We start from the raw sequence: 16,298 nt of genomic DNA, 5'->3' as shown, positions 1-16,298 counted from the left end.
ACAGATTCAGAATGAGAAAAAGAATGAAATACTCATAAATGTTTAAATTGGGTAATACTGAATTGACAATGGAGCGGTATATTTTTTTCCATTAAGTAGTGTTCAAGTATAATCGAAGTTGTGTTAGGATACCGACGTTCAGAGATGGAAGATTAATATTTATTTGCTTCTACTTCTTATTCTAATGATAACTCTCTACTTAATTGGCCTAGTTAATTTATGAAATCAAATCTAGATCAGTGAAATTGACAAGTAGTCATTGAGGAAAGGATATTACAGTTTAAAAGCATGAAGGAGAGCAGTATAAATGATATATGTTACGCTATTAAGCAAGTCACTATGAAGTGAATTACAATGAGCAAAAAGGGAATGTGTTTTAATGTGTCAAAAAATACATTTTTATGCAATGTACAAACTTTATGTTGAATGGTCAATCTCAAGACTCTGGTTTCTCCTGAAAGCTCATAGCTATTTTTGGATACAAATTAGTAACGGCAAAAAGGAAGTAAAGTTTACATGGGACCCAACACTAAGGAAAACCATTATTGCGTTTTCAGGTCAATTTTAACAGTATTCTTCCACACCTTTTAGAAGTCTTTAGGATACTTCTTAGCTTTCATGGAGGAAAGTATATCCACGGCTACTAGTACACCATTTAGTTGCTCTCACCTCAAAGTGAGGATGGCTATGGTACTTGTTTGGAGGGCAGAGCAACCATCTAGGCAGTGGGCATTTTCACTCCAGTCCAAGCCCCATCTGGTGGCTGAATGCCAGGGTGAAGTGACAACGGGGAGAAACTGCTTCCCTCTCTGTGGGAGGCATGTAGCTTTCTTTCCCCTTCACAAAGGCCCACTGCATTTCCTCTGACAGTTAGATTTACCCTCACCTCAGACACTCCTAAACTAGGAATACAAAGAACCTTTAACAAAACATCCAGTAATGGTCCAATGAAAAACAGAGGAACCAAATGATTCTGGATATTTCTTAAACTAATATCAGCTCAAAGATACGTTTAGAAAATTAAGCATCTTTCAGGTCTTATTCTTCCTGCTGCTGCTGCTGCTAAGTCACATCAGTCGTGTCCAACTCTGTGTGACCCCATAGACGGCAGCCCACCAGGCTCCCCCATCCCTGGGATTCTCCAAGCAAGAACACTGGAGTGGGTTGCCATTTCCTCCTCCAATTCATGAAAGTGAAAAGTGAAAGTGAAGTCACTCAGTCGTGTCCGACCCTCAGCAACCCCATGGACTGCAGCCCACCAGGCTCCTCCGTCCATGGGATTTTCCAGGCAGGAGTACCGGACTGGGGTGACATTGCCTTCTCCATAGATTGAACTCAAATTTTACACACACACACACAGTTAAAATAGGTAAAAGTGTAGCATCTATTTGCTTTGCACACAGTAAGCCCTCAATAGTCACTGAGTTAAAGTGACAAAATCAGGTCTATGATTTTACATGCCAAAAATGCATCACATTTGTTTTCTTTTAATTCTTTTAAATATTTATTACTTGGCACATCAATAAATGCATCAAGTATCCAAACACTAGGGGGAAAGCCATTTATATATTCAAGATCATTATTCTTAAAAACTTTAGTGATTATTAAGATCCACTAACTCTGAATATTCTCCAAAATTCAATCTGAGAACTTCTCTATTTTATTTCATGAAAGCTTATCATGTTGGATCAAAACTTTTATGTTGATGACTTGGTATGTCCTGAACTGGTTTTATCCTTCCATCTATACTGCTCTTAAAAGATTCATTTACTGTTTGGGGTGGGAATGCATACCAACTTTGGAATCAATCAGACTCATGTTCAATTCCCTGCTCTCAGCTCACAGGTTACATTACCTTGAGTAAACTACTTAATGTCTCTAAGATTCCGTTTCCTCATCAATAAAATGGAAACAATAAAAATTCCTCCTTCACTGGCTGATAGTTTCAAATCACTAAAAATATATTAACTACAAGGCCCTGCACATAGTAAATGATTAATAAAGGTTATATCATTTTATTTTAATAAATCATTGATACAATTCACCATAGTCACTCAAATCAGAAATTTGGACATAATATATTTTCCTTTCTACTCCTCACCTCTCACATTAGCAAATTTCGTTACTTTAACTTCCTCAATCATTCTCAAATTTATGCCCTTCTCTTCACCCTTCTTTTCTTGTTTTCAGTCATGGTATAAGCCTTCATCCTTTCTCTCCTTACTCATCATTCCACAATGCTAATTCTTTTCTGAATAAAAAATAATATATTTTAATTATTTAAAAAAAAAACAGTCCAGATATGTAAAATATAAGGTGATTGGTCTCCTATAATTAAATTTCCCCAGGGAAAAAATTAAATTTTCTGTGTAGTCTTTACATGTTTTCTGTTTGTACAACACAGTTTTCTTGATTATTTTTACTGAATATATTGTAATTTTCTTTCCTTATCAGTATAATTTAGATAAACCTCATTACTGCAATTATGTAATATTCCATTTTATAAATTTATGGTCAAATTTTAATATTTCATTAATTCTTTTACAACTCCTTCAAACCCCCTAACAGTTTTATTTCCTATAGACTTTCTCCCTTCAAATCTGTATTTTATGAAGCAAACAGAATAATCCATCCAAATTCATTTAACACTAGTGTTACTGCTTAGAGCCTTTCACTGATTCCCACTGTGCTGGTGGAAGTCCATGTTCCCTAAGATGGGGTACACAGTCTTCAATGGTCTCTTCCCTGGTGACCTCTCTAGCTTCACACCACTTCTTTTCTCTGCTTTGATCTTTCACTTTGCTGTTCTTTGGATAGTACCATAAGTTACATTATCTCCACTTTCTAATGGCTTATCTTCTCCCCTTTGTTCTAGAACGGGGGTTAGCAGACTTTTTATACTGAATCATTCTTTGTGGGCCATATGGTCACAACTGCTTAAATTTGCTATTGTAGTTTCAATGCAGCCATAGACAACAGATAAATGAATACACGTGGCTATGGTTCCAATAAATCTTTATTCAGGAAAACAGGCTAGATCTCACACCTCTTGTTCCAGGCTAGTTTTCAGCTCAGGGAACAGCCTTCCAGTATGTATGTGTGTGAGTATGTGTGTGTTCAGTCGTGTCTGACTCTTTGTGGCCCCATGGACTGTAGCCCACCAGACTCCTCCATCCTTGGGATTTTCCCCGTAAGAATACTCGAGTGGGTTGCCATTTCCTCTTCCAGGGGTTTTTCCTGACCCAGGGATCAAACCCACATCTCCTGCACTGGCAGGCAGATTCTTTACCATCGAACCACCTGGGAAGTCCAGCCCTTCCAGTAAGCCTTCCTTAATACTTCAATTTCCAGCCCTGTTCCCATAAAACTCAGTGCACAGACACATTGCCCTATGGTACTATCCGTGTAAGTGTTTCTTTCAATAGACTAATAGCTACTTGAAGGTAGGAACTGTATTTCCTTTATTTTTATGCCTTCGGCACTTAAATGCATAACACTTAAAAAGTATTCAATAAATATTCATTAAAATAAATAAATGAATGTCTCAAATTATTTTTTAATTAGTACTTCTCTCTCTTTCTCTAGAAAACATTCTAGTTATGTGATTCCCATAACATAAAAACTAATTAAATTCATTGACTTCTTTCCTCCAGCATTTCTTAACCAGGAGTTGCATCAGAATCATCTGGGGGGTGGGTTTAAAACACTGAGAGTACTGAGTCTTCTCAAACAGATTAGGATTCAGAAGGTCTAGGTGAAGCCATGCATCTGAACGTTTCCAGTGCCTATCAGGTGATTCTGATGCACGTTTTAGTCAAGATGCTGTCAGAAAGCCATCGTTCCTTTCCCAATCTCTTAGTTTCAGTCAACCAACCTCCAAGTCCGCCTTACTAATGTGGACAGCCCTTCTCACATCTGGGTCTTCTAAGTATCCTATTGGCCTTTGCAGTATTCAGCCTCCCCATTCCTATGTTTTTCACCCTTTAGGGAGAAAAAAATGACCTTTCTCAAAGACCTGCAAGCCTGCCTGAGACTTTTATGTCTCCCTTTGAGGATGCTGTAATATTCTTTACTTCTACCTTGCTCCATAATTTAATTTTTGACCATAAATGCTCTGCAAAGGTGAAGCAAACACACATTTTTCCCCAAAGGAAGTTAGATTTAGGTTCACCACTCTTTGATCAAGTTTAAGGCTTTTACTCTTTTTAAATGGTTTCCATCTCTATTCTATCTGTACATTTTACTATAAGCTTTTGAAAATCCTCTTGGAAAGTAAAATAAGACAGTCATATTAATGATAAATATCTCCATCTTTTTTTTTTTTTTTGCCCTAAATAATCCAGCCCTCAACCTATCCTAGATACACACACATAGCCACACTTTTCTTAGAGGTTTCTCTGAGTACGAGACAACTCCACCTGTCAGTGGCTCAGCACAAAAGTCTCATAATTATCCTTTCCCCCATGAGTCAGCAAATCCTATGGTCCTGACTTTCACTTATATAGAATTTTTCCACCTCTACAGCTACCACTTGGCCCAGGTAACCACCATCTCTAGCTTAGAAGATTATAATACAATAGCTTTCTTGTATTCCTACTTTTATCCTATTCTATTAAAAAAAAAACAGCTGGAGATATTTCTTTTTAAAAATAATCTCTTTATTGAGATATCAGATACATTGTTGTTCACTTGCTAAGTCATGTCTGACTCTTTGCAACCCCATGGACTGCAGTACACCAGGCTTCCCTGTCCTTCACTATCTCCCAGAGTTTGCTCAAATTCATGTCTGTTGAGTCAGTGATGCTATCCAATCATCTCATAGTCTGTCGCCCCCTTCTCCTGCCCTCAATAATTCCCAGCATCAGGGTCTTTTCCAATGAATCAGCTCTTTGCATCAGGTGACCAAAGTATTGGAGCTTCAGCGTCAGTTCTATCAATGAATATTTAGGGTTGATTTTCTTTAGGATTGACCGATTTGATCTCCTTGCTGTCCAAGGGACTCCCAAGAGTCTTCTCCAGCACCACATTTTGAAAGCATCAATTCTTGGGTACTCAGCCTTCTTTATGGTCCTCCTCTCACATCCATACATGACTACTGGAAAAACCATAGCTTTGACTATAAGGATCTTTGTCAGCAAAGTGATGTCTCTGCTTTTGAATATACTGTCCAGTTTTGGCATAGCTTTTCTTCCAAAGAGCAAGAGTCTTAATGTCATGGCTGCAGTCACCATCTGCAGTAATTCTGGAGACCAAGAAAATAAAATCTGCCACTGTTTCCATTTTTTTCATCATCTATTTCCCATGAAGTGATTGGACCAGATGCCATGATCTTAGTTTTTTAAGCCACACATATTAGACTCAGGTTCAATCCCTGCATCAGGAAGATCCCCCTGGAGGAGGGCATGACAACCCACACCAGTATTCTTGCCTGGAGAATCCCATGGACACAGGAGCCTGGTGGGTTACAGTCCACAGGGTCACAAAGAATTGGACATCACTAAAGTGACCGAGCACACACACAAATTAGACACACACACACATGTATACACACATATATATCACATTAGACATATTCTTTTAAAGCCTAAGTCAAATCATGCCACTTAAAAGTCTTTAATGGTTCCTCAACTCTCTCAGGATAAAAACAAAACTCCATACACAAGCCTCGACAAGCTTCTAAGACCCCCCTCAACCTCCTGCAAAACCTCTTATCTCTTTGAACTGACCCCTTCTCCTTCCTCCAGCTCACACCTCTCCAGCCATACTCCTGGTCAGCAATTCTCCCAGATGTCAGCATGACTGACTCCCTCCTTTCCTCAGGTCTTTGCTCAGACACCACTTTCACAGTGAGACCCACACTCTTCAACAATTCATCATTGCAATCACCTCTGGCCCCAGCACTTTCTCCTGCTTTTCCTCCATAGCACTTTAATTATTTGCCATACTATATTTTAATCTTGTGCTCTCTCCTCCCAGTAGAATATAAGCTTCATAAGGACAGAGAATTTTCTGTGCCTTTCTCTAAGGACTGTGACTAGAACACCAATAAATATCTGTTGAATGAATGAATAAAATAAATAACTTTTCATACTCCTCCTCCTGTGTTTCTGACTTACAATGTCACTCAAACTTCCTGTTGGTAATTTCCTTTTAACTCTATTCAGAAAAAAAAAATCACTTAACAACTTCATTCCTACCAATGTACTTTTTTTATTAAGGATGTTATCTACTATTCTCATTTTTCATTTATCCAACATGACATCATAGATGTTTAGACTGGAGAGTTATCTAAAAACATATCAGCCCATCTTCTCCAGGTCACACATCATGGGGTGACAATGAGTAGCAGAGCTAAGATAAGAAGGATGCTTCAGGGTTCTAAGTGCTATCCCAATGCTTACTCCTCTGAACCACATTCATCCACCTGTTACATTCTCATCATGAGCCCAGTCCTGCGATTTCTGTTTGCTGTGGCCTAAAACAGGGGAGGCCTTGTATTCTACCTATGCACTGGTCAGACAGTTTGATATAACAGTTAAAATCATAAGGTTGGCAAAAGAGAGGCAGATAAGAAGTACAGCCATGGTATTACTGCCCTGTGCCTCCAGGTAGGGTGATTTGCCTCTCAAGTCCCCCTGTGAAAAATGGAGATGATTATGTTCAGCTTACAGGTTTGCTGTGAGCATCCAGTGTGATAATGGATATGAAAGCATCTTGTAATTCCTAAAGCTCTGAGCAAACATAAGTTTGTTCTTGACTCTGAACAACTATCGAATATGCATGAAGATTTGCTGTGAAAAAGACTGGAGAACAGTGCATAGTTGGCTAAGTGCAAACTTATCACATAACTAGAGAAACCACTCAAAGTCATGTGGTAGATTATTAGTATCCCTTTACATAAAGAAACTGGAGAAGGCAATGGCACCCCACTCCAGTACTGTTGCCCGGAAAATCCCATGGATGGAGGAGCCTGGTAGGCTGCAGTCCATGGGGTCGCTAAGAGTCAGACATGACTGAGCGACTTCACTTTCACTTTTCACTTTCATGCATTGGAGAAGGAAATGGCAACCCACTCCAATGTTCCTGCCTGGAGAATCCCATGGACAGAGAAGCCTGGTAGGCTGCAGTCCATGGGGTCGCACAGAGTCGGACACGACTGAAGCGACTTAGCAACAGCACATAAAGAAACCGATATTCTAATATGCTTCTCAAATCCTCAGTTAGCTTTTAAGTTTCTCAAGGCCAACTTGTACTCAGGCTAGATGCTCTGTGAATAAAATTTCTTTAAAATAATACCATCTTTCTTAAAGTACGTCTGGTTAACTTTATTTTGAATCTACAGGGAATGAACTTTGTAAAAGTTCATTTCCATTGTTCTTACACTAAATAATGAAAAAAAAGAGTTGAACATAGCTCTCTGATAAAACCTAGAATGCTAACATCTGGTATAAGATCCTTTGGCAACTGCTAAAGATGTGATCAGCCTAAATGAACTATCTTACATCTGTCTGGGGAATTCCCACCTCTAAAGATTTTTACTGTGAAGTAGGCACAAGGCTAGAATTAACTTTGGAAGTTTTATCCTTCCTTCCTGGGGTATTTCTATCTGATATGAGAGTTGGTTTCTTGGCAAAACTTGATTCTTTGAACAGTTATTTCTGTAAATCCTATGGTTCAATAGGTTCCTATTCTTATAGCAATGGAGTTTGTTCCAGCAAAGCATTTCTTTCAGGTTGACAGTCCTAAATGCCTAATAAAACAACTTATGGAAGACTGTGTTTTCCAAAGCTGGTTACACCAGTCTATCCATCTCACATGCTCTTCCTACAAAGCGATGTCTTCCATCAAGACATGGGATCTATGTTTCTCCTCCTTGAACTTGCGCAGAACTTTGTGCAAGCCACCACCAAAAGAAGATGGTAGAAGTGATACTACATGACTTTTGAGATTGGTTATTCCACTGGCTCTCTTCCTCTTGGGACCCAACCCCTTATAACTTAGATACCATGCTATACGGAAGCTAGGCAGTCATGTGGAAAGATCATAGGCAGGTGTTCCAGCTAAAGTTCTAGGTGAAAACTTGGCTGATAGGCAGCATCAACCACCAGAACCACGTTGGGGTATCTTCAGAGGAGTCCAGCCTCCATCCTTACCTCCAGCCTACCTGCCCAAAGGATGCCAAGTGAAGCAGGGAAAAGTTATCCTTGTCAAATGCTGTCTAAACTGCAGATTCATGAGCCAAAATAAATGGTGTCATTGTTTCAATCACTAAGTTTTTATTTTTAATTTAAGATTTTTTAATTTAAAAATTTTTAATTAAAAAAATCAAATTGATGTATAGTTAATTTATAACTGTATTAGTTTCAGGCGTATAGCACAGTGATTCATATATATATCCTTTTTTAGATTCTTTCCATTACCTAGTATTATACTGCTGCTAAGTCGCTTCAGTCGTGTCTGACTCTGTGCGACCCCATAGACGGCAGCCCATCAGGCTCCACCGTCCCTGGGATTCTCTAGGCAAGAACACTGGAGTGGGTTGCCATTTTCTTCTCCAATGCATGAACGTGAAAAGTGAAAGCGAAATCGCTCAGTCGTGTCGACTCCTAGTGACCCTATTGGCTGCAGCCCACCAGGCTCCTCCGTCCATGGGATTTTCCAGGCAAGAGTACTGGAGTGGGGTGCCATTGCCTTCTCTGTCCCTATACTATATAGGAAGTCCTCTCCATCACTAAGTTTGGGGTGATTTTTTTATGCTGCAATAACCACAACATGTATCTTGCTATTTTCACATGTATATTTCCATTGGTCAGTTAAGAAGTCCAACAAGGCTGTCTACTAGAAAACAGTTAAGTTAATAACAGGGAGTGTTTAAGGGCAGGAATGAAAACACTGCAGTCAACAGCCTCTCTTAAAAATTATCAGCTTAGGTCATTTCAAGGACCTGCACTAAGAAAAAGAATCTTTTTAAAGAAAACCTTATTCTAGAAAAACTAAATGCCATTAACACAATTAAAGCATGGAGGTCAGAAAGCCATTTGGTCTTCGTGTTTGCATTGAATAACTACCCACAACATCAGGGCTGACTTCCAGTGTTTCCTATAAGCTGTGAGACCCCTAGTGAGCTATATACCCCTTTGTGCCTCATTTTCTTCATCTGTGAAATGGATATAATTGTACCAACTTCACAGAGCTGCCACAAGAATTTAATGAGTTAATATTTATAAAGAACTCTATGATTATTAGCATTCAGGGCTACATGCTTTAGCTGTTTAAACTTCCTCTCCACTGATCATGGTTGTGGATATAAAAGTATCTGATGATTCACTTTTATCCTGTATTTATTATAATTCTCACTTAAGACAAATAAAAAAAAATCCATAGATTTGATTATTCTGCCCTCATTCCTTGACTAACAGCAGAGTTTGCAATAGATTGATGTTTTCCAAAAGAGAATTTCAGAAAATGTTTTTAAGTAGTACAAGGAAATAATCAGTAAGGAATACAGTGGGAACTACCATGCTTCCCTTGGCATGTTCTGATCAAATTATATACACATGACATACAAGGACTATAGGAAATAGTAGTTTCACTGCTTGCTTATCAAATCATAGGCAACAACTCTGCAGATTCAGGCTTCCAGAGCCCAGCTGGGTCTCAATTGTGGCCAGGAGGTTCAGAATTTAATCTGAGACATTTCACCAGAATGTATTCGATACAAAGCAAGATTCCCTTTAAGCAGTTTTGTAAAGTGTGACAGTGTCCATCTCGCTCTGACTCCTGCTGTATAACAAGTGGACTGCTGAATCAATACTTGATAGGGCTGCTGATGTTATTCAGGTTATCATTTCATAGGGAGGGTAAGGATGAGGGAAAATAAAATGACCTCTAATGAGAGAATACGCTGTGAAAGGGCTCTCAGAATTGGGTTCAGACAGAGAGAGCAGGCGTTAAACCTGCTGAGCAGTTTTCAGAATCTCTGGAATTAATGCCTTCATTAATATTTAAAAAAAATAATTCTCTTAGATTGATGCACATAGAACAGCAACCACAGACAGGTCTATATTTTCAGGAGAAAAAAAGAACTCTCCAAAAATTAAATGTACTTTTTTTGCTTATTACATATTTCCACTTTGGCTTTCGAAACAGGAGACAGAACTGTTTGTAATAAAGGACCAAGTGACCACACCTTAAGGGTTTCTGTGAACACACGGAGCTCGGCTTTCATATTTTCTACAGATCTTTATGCAGTTATAAGTTTACATACTCATGTATTTATTAATTCAGCTTTTCTGCCTTTCATGAATAAATTATACTTAGCTAATTTCCATACGAGCCTGGTGGCCTTCTCTAGGGCTTTAAATCAGAGAGACTGGTGAAATTTTATGTACATTCAATGGCAGTTTATAGATACATTCAAAAGCATTTGACGTCATCCCAAACTGCTGAAAACGCTTCTGGGAGGGAACGTTGACAGATATCATTCCTGGACAGGTCACACTGAAACCCCTGGAGGGCAGGACAGCTGGATCAAACAGTGCGTCCACTGCTGTGACTACCACTGTTAGCACAGTGTTTGTGGAGGGGCTTCACTCAACTCAAGACTGAAATAATTAAGATGGTTACGACTCACATGACCCATCTCTAGTCTAGCTCAAGCCTCTCCTGATGGACATTTTATTTGCATTGTGGAACATGATAATTCATCACACCTTCTCTTATCCTCTGGGGAGAAACTGCACGCCAACAATGGCAACTTTGAGAGATTCTGACTTTCGCTGAACACAGAAAATCATTAGTTTCACATCTAAAGGCTCCTTATTGATTCTGAGGCCTCAGCCACGCCACGCATGTTCCGCACTGCTTGTGTTAACCAAGTCAGGGCCAGTGCATACAAAGGACAAGCGGGGCCCCACCTAGACCAGGTTAAAACAGTCAGGGGTAGGGGTGAAAAACTCAGTTACTTTTCTAGGTATCTTGCTCAGCCAAGTATAAAGCAGTTACCATTGGAAACACAGATGTTTTCATGTTTTCTGTTTCTGAATGTCAGTTGCTCCAAGCCAAGCAGCTAGAACTTCATGTCTAAAGTGAGTTCTTTAATACCCTGAGTAAAAACTGAATCCCATGATTTTCTCCTCCGGTGTACGGTGGTTTAACCTTTAAGTAATTACCAGCAGGATCTCAATGCAAATTAACGCTAGAGAGTTTTCTATCTACTTTCCCCCAAAGAGAGAGAGAGTTAGCTCTTTTGTCAATTTACACACTCTTACAATGACATCTTCTGTATATATATACAAAAAATGAAAGATGTATTTAATATAGTGTATGTGTCAAGTCCAAATGCAGAAGAATCTGAGTTTCAAGTTCCATCAATCTGTTCTTCTTTAAACTCTGTTTTAGGCAATTTGGCTACTACGTATGTACAAACACATGCCCAGAAGTCAGTCCAAGCCTACACTAACTTAAGTCCTCGTTTTGAGGGTCAATTGCAAGCCAGACAGCAATTTTATGGGCACCAGGATTATTTCAACTCACAGATAGATTTAGAAAAAGATAACTAACAAAAGAGAACTTCAGTTAACAAATATATTTCAGACCTGAAACTTTCAGCCTAACTTTTCTTTTATCAATGCCCTCAAGGAGGACTGTCTTCAGCCTCCCCATGTCTTCCCTAAAGGCATACAGTTGCTAGATGAACAATAGTAATTAAATGCTAATAATATTTACTTGATAACTAAATTAATGACTACCACTTCTATTATGTGAAGATTTATCAAGAGGTTAAACAAAACTTCTTGCTGATCATCAACTGGCTTTAATGTTTTCTGTTCTGAAAATCTAGACTATGAGGCTCTAGTTAGGAGGGGCTGGAGGTTCCCATGGAATAGTCCTGCCTTTAGTGCTCAAATGGGCCTAGTTTTTAAAACTGCCTCCACCATTGATCAAACCTTTGAAGTTGGGACCATGGCCCAGCTCTTGCTTCTCTAAACAGCTCTATCTTCTGTCCCACAGTGTTCAGTACTTTGGGGCAGTGAGTCTCTCATCTCTCCCATAGGAGCCCCGAGAACACACTTACCCTGCTTTTTCATTTATGTTCCATCCCTCCCCCCATCCACTATGTACCTGACTTATCCTTCTAGAGAGGCTCATGTGTCAGCTGCTCAGATACTCCTGTTTCAAAACTGTTATTTTACTTATTGTTGACAGCATACAACTTAGCATTTTACTATCTGTGATGTATTTATTGGATCCTGTGCAATTTCACAAATGATTTGAGGCTAAACTAAGAACATGTACAACTGAATAATGATAACATTCATATATTCCATATATATGGAATAGAAACTAGGAATACACAAATAAATAAAATATCAAAGATACATTTTGTAAAAAAAAAACAAAAAACACTGAATGTTTCAAAATTTATTGTAGAGATGTTAAGCATATTACACCCTAAAGCTTTACCACTTAAATAGGTTACATGGCCTTAGATAATTTATTTGAAATTTCCTAAGTGTCATTTTCTTCATTTTTAAAATGGAAATGATAACAGTAAACATTTTGGTGAGAATTAAACAAGATAATAAATGTACAGCTCTTAAAAAACCAGGACATAGTACGTGCCCAACAAAAGCTAACAACTGCACTAGATATAACAACTGAATAAATATATAATCCTGTTTTGGTTGAATACATATATAATGCATAGTTATAAGCACGGGACTGAGCTCCTTATCTGCTGTAAACTTCTCAAAGACAGTAGACATATTGAAAACTTGTTTACTCTCACGGTCAGAGTGGGCACTTAGTGATTTCTTAAGCATGGTCAAATGAAATAGTTTAATTTATTGAGCTGACAGGATGAAAGATTTCATTTACTGATTTATCCATTCAACAGTATTTATTGAGCATTTACTCTGTGCAAGGAAGGAACACTTGGTCTTAGAACTAGACAGTCCCTGACACTATGGGTTCATAAATAAAAGTGCAAATGGATATCATAAATATATAATTTGTTTGATTACTGATCATTCAAGTGAAAAGAACCTTTGGAGAGTTTAATGATGGGTGATTAAAGGCAGCACATACAAACATTAAATACATCCAAGCAGGAGCCCTGTTTGCGGTTTCCATAGTGAACAGAAGGAGAATAGTAAAAGCAGCCTGAAGATAATGATGACAAAATCAATAATGATAATAATAACAGCTAATGTTAGTTGAGTGCTTACTATATACCAGGCCTCACAGGACAGAGGTGGGAGTCCAGAAACTGTCAGATAAGCTCTGCCCTGGACATCCCAGGGGCCCGCAGTTCTCTGAACAAAAGCTTTTCACGTGGCATCACACACAGGAAGGTGCAAATAGCTCCCAGCTCCTCTCCAAGCAGAGCCCTGAGACCATAAATCAAAGAGCCATCGGCACGCATGGCCGGTGAGGGTAGACAGCACGAACTGTATCACAGCTGCATCCGGGGACAATGCTCACTTACAGGAACAAATGACTGCTTCATCTTCGTCATTATGCAAGCCCACAGGAATCAGAGGTCTGTCTTAAACTGAATATGGAAAAATTAGGAGGGGTGGATCTCCCAGAAAGCATCAGAAGGAAACAGTGGCTTCTGGGCCTCTGTTACGTGTCAGCTGTTGCCTACGCTTTGGCATTAATTCAGAAGGCAGGACCTCCGACACTCACCATGTCGCCGGGAGCGAGCTATTTCAACAATAGATTACGGTAATGTACTTGGCCAGTGCGGCCCTTACTGTTACCATGAGTTAAGGCTGATTCATTTGAGCTATAAAAAGTGAAAAAAATTAACAACAATAATCATGAACCTTTTACATACATGCTGGCCTCACTAGAGAGTCTCACACAGAATATGAAACTGGGGGCTACCATGTAGATTTGTGGCAATGCCCAGGGGACTCCAGAGTCCAGAAAGCAATGAATGCATTAAGTGAATCCATAACTGCAGTTTTCTCATGTGTGACAGATAGAATATCCCTCGTTTTACTTAACTGTTTTGGGATATCATGTGTGAATGAGCACAATGGAACAGGAGGAAAAAAAAAAAAAAAAAAAGGCTTACACAAACTGTGAGTAGGAACTGCAGCTTTTGATGGGCTCTGGCTCATCTCTTGAGGAGGTGGGCATGATTGGCAGTGAACTTCCGGCTTGAGCAAACCTTTTGGATATGTTGTGCCAAGGATCCAACGTGAAACTCCTCTTGCACATCCATTGAGGACAGACCACATCCTGCAAACACCTATCATCTCAATTCTAATTGTTTTCACATGGAGATCATGACTCTAAATCAAGTCCATGGTCATATCACATGAACTAGTGATAGCCGTTACAGTAATACAATGGGACTCCCCTATAGACAGCCACATAGATTATTCCAGGATGGAATTTGAATTGTGTTCATTAGAGGTACAGATACTAGGCCAAGGGTTATGTGACTCCAGGCATATTTTCTTTGCCTTAGTTTATCTACTTGTAAAATAAGATAAGTAACACTGATGATGAGTGAATGTTTCAGGAATGTTAGGTTCAAGGCATTGTTTTAGGAACTGTAAGGCATACAGAGCTTACTTAATATTTATAAACCTTTGAAGTCTCCTTATGTATAGAGCTGTTTAAGTATAAATTATTATTAAGATTATTAGCCTTGAGAATTATAATTACTGCTTCATTATTTTTCTCATTATGCTCATTCTATGGGGGTTTTCTGGTAAATATTCCAAATGAGCTATTGCCTTTACTGTATAATCAATTTAATGTTTGTTGGAAAGCTTTAAAGACACAAAGTGTGACATAAATTTGCAAGATCCAAGGTGAAACATACATAATCTTTTTTCCCAAAGAGGTATTTGTTGGAAAATATCACGAGTTGGACGATGGCTACTTATGAGAGGATTACTTCAGATTTGCTTAATGGATTTGACTCCTGTCTTTGGAATGGGCTGACTAAAATGTAATGATCTCACATTAATGCTTTCAAACCTCCAATTCCCATTAGAAGCTGCTGGTCTTAAAAGGGCTAAGGTATAGGTCCTATTACTCTCTAAGCTACTATCCATTGGTGATAAGAAATTTATTTATCCATTGGTGTATTTCTTATAAACTCACTTTGCCTCAATGGCCACAACAGAAAATACAGAAAGATGATGAAACCATGGACTCACAGTGTTAAAAGTAGAATAATAAGAATTATCCTACTCTTTGCCATTTTCTACAATGTGTTATATGCAAAATCTCCTTAATCTTTACACTAGCTCAGTAAGATAGTCAATAGCATTATTCCCATTTCACATACCAAGAAATGGAAATTCAGAGGAGAAGCAACTGGCACAAGATCACACTGCTAGTAGGGTGTGGAGCCAGGATGCAAATCCACAGCATACATTCAGGATGTATGAGGATGAGTTCAAACATGAGTTCCTACTGTCCTCCCTACTGTCCGGTGAGAAGGTCCCTGCAACAATCAATTCAGGATGGATGAGTTATGATGCAGTAACAACCAGCCCCATTTTATGAGTAGTTTAAAAATGGGAGCTTATTTGTCACTCATGCTCACATCCACCGTGGGGCACTGAGGACTCTGCTCCACAGGGTTCTTCCTTCAGGGCCATGCTGCAGGGCAGCCACCACTGTGACATGGAAGAGGGGAGAACCTCAGAGGGTCCTGTGACTAGACGTGTCATCCTCAGCAAAACTGGTCACTCCCACTCACAGCCCGTTGGCTGGAGCTAGTTTTTGGTCCCACACAATCACAAGGGGGCAGAGAGTTCAATGCTCCTCGTGCACAGAAGGAGAAGACAACCAGGTACCTGCAGGCAGCACTAGGGACTACCACAGGACCGTGGCGATCATGTGGTCCAGAACCTTCAGGGTGTAGGTGAGGAAATGCAGCCGGAACAGAACAGCAGTGTGACTTCCCTCAGGTGACTTGCCCAGCTAAGCTACGAGGAGGAGAGGAGGCACCGGAGCTAGGCTTCTCCAGGGCACTCAACTTCTCCAATACATCCCTGTGTGAACTCATTTCCTGTAATGACTGTCTCCAGTTTACCAGTGCTCGGCCATGAAACAAACTGAGCTAAAAATAAACCAAGAAAAGTCACCATTATTTGTGACGGAAGGGCAGGAAGTGATTCCTTATCAGTAGCGTTTTCCTTCGAAAGTTTTAGGATGCATTCACGACCCCTGGGGTTCCACTGAAATCACTCTTGTCTCAACCACCCCATGAACTTGAAACCGCTACTGTCCCTGTTTTACAGATAATGAAACTGAGGGTGAAG

The 16,298-nt window shown here is 39.4% G+C and overlaps 1 protein-coding gene and 1 long non-coding RNA gene across 2 annotated transcripts in view; both read right to left on the bottom strand.

The window, feature by feature from the left end:
- The window catches only part of NPAS3 (neuronal PAS domain protein 3), an 841,230-nt gene that overhangs the window by 362,279 nt on the left and 462,653 nt on the right, over window positions 1-16,298 (bottom strand). The gene's annotated exons all lie outside the window — the stretch shown is intronic.
- LOC129633666 (uncharacterized) lies at window positions 12,184-15,453 on the bottom strand. The gene is made up of 3 exons (XR_008705207.1): window positions 15,317-15,453; window positions 14,087-14,253; window positions 12,184-13,555 (listed from the first exon to the last, which is right to left on the bottom strand). It is a non-coding gene; the product is annotated as an uncharacterized LOC129633666 (long non-coding RNA).

Source organism: Bubalus kerabau, chromosome 19, assembly GCF_029407905.1.
Source record: "Bubalus kerabau isolate K-KA32 ecotype Philippines breed swamp buffalo chromosome 19, PCC_UOA_SB_1v2, whole genome shotgun sequence".
In the NCBI taxonomy this organism is placed as follows: domain Eukaryota; kingdom Metazoa; phylum Chordata; class Mammalia; order Artiodactyla; family Bovidae; genus Bubalus; species Bubalus kerabau.
Note: the sequence above shows the minus strand (reverse complement) of the source record. Positions and strands in the feature narration are given on the sequence as shown.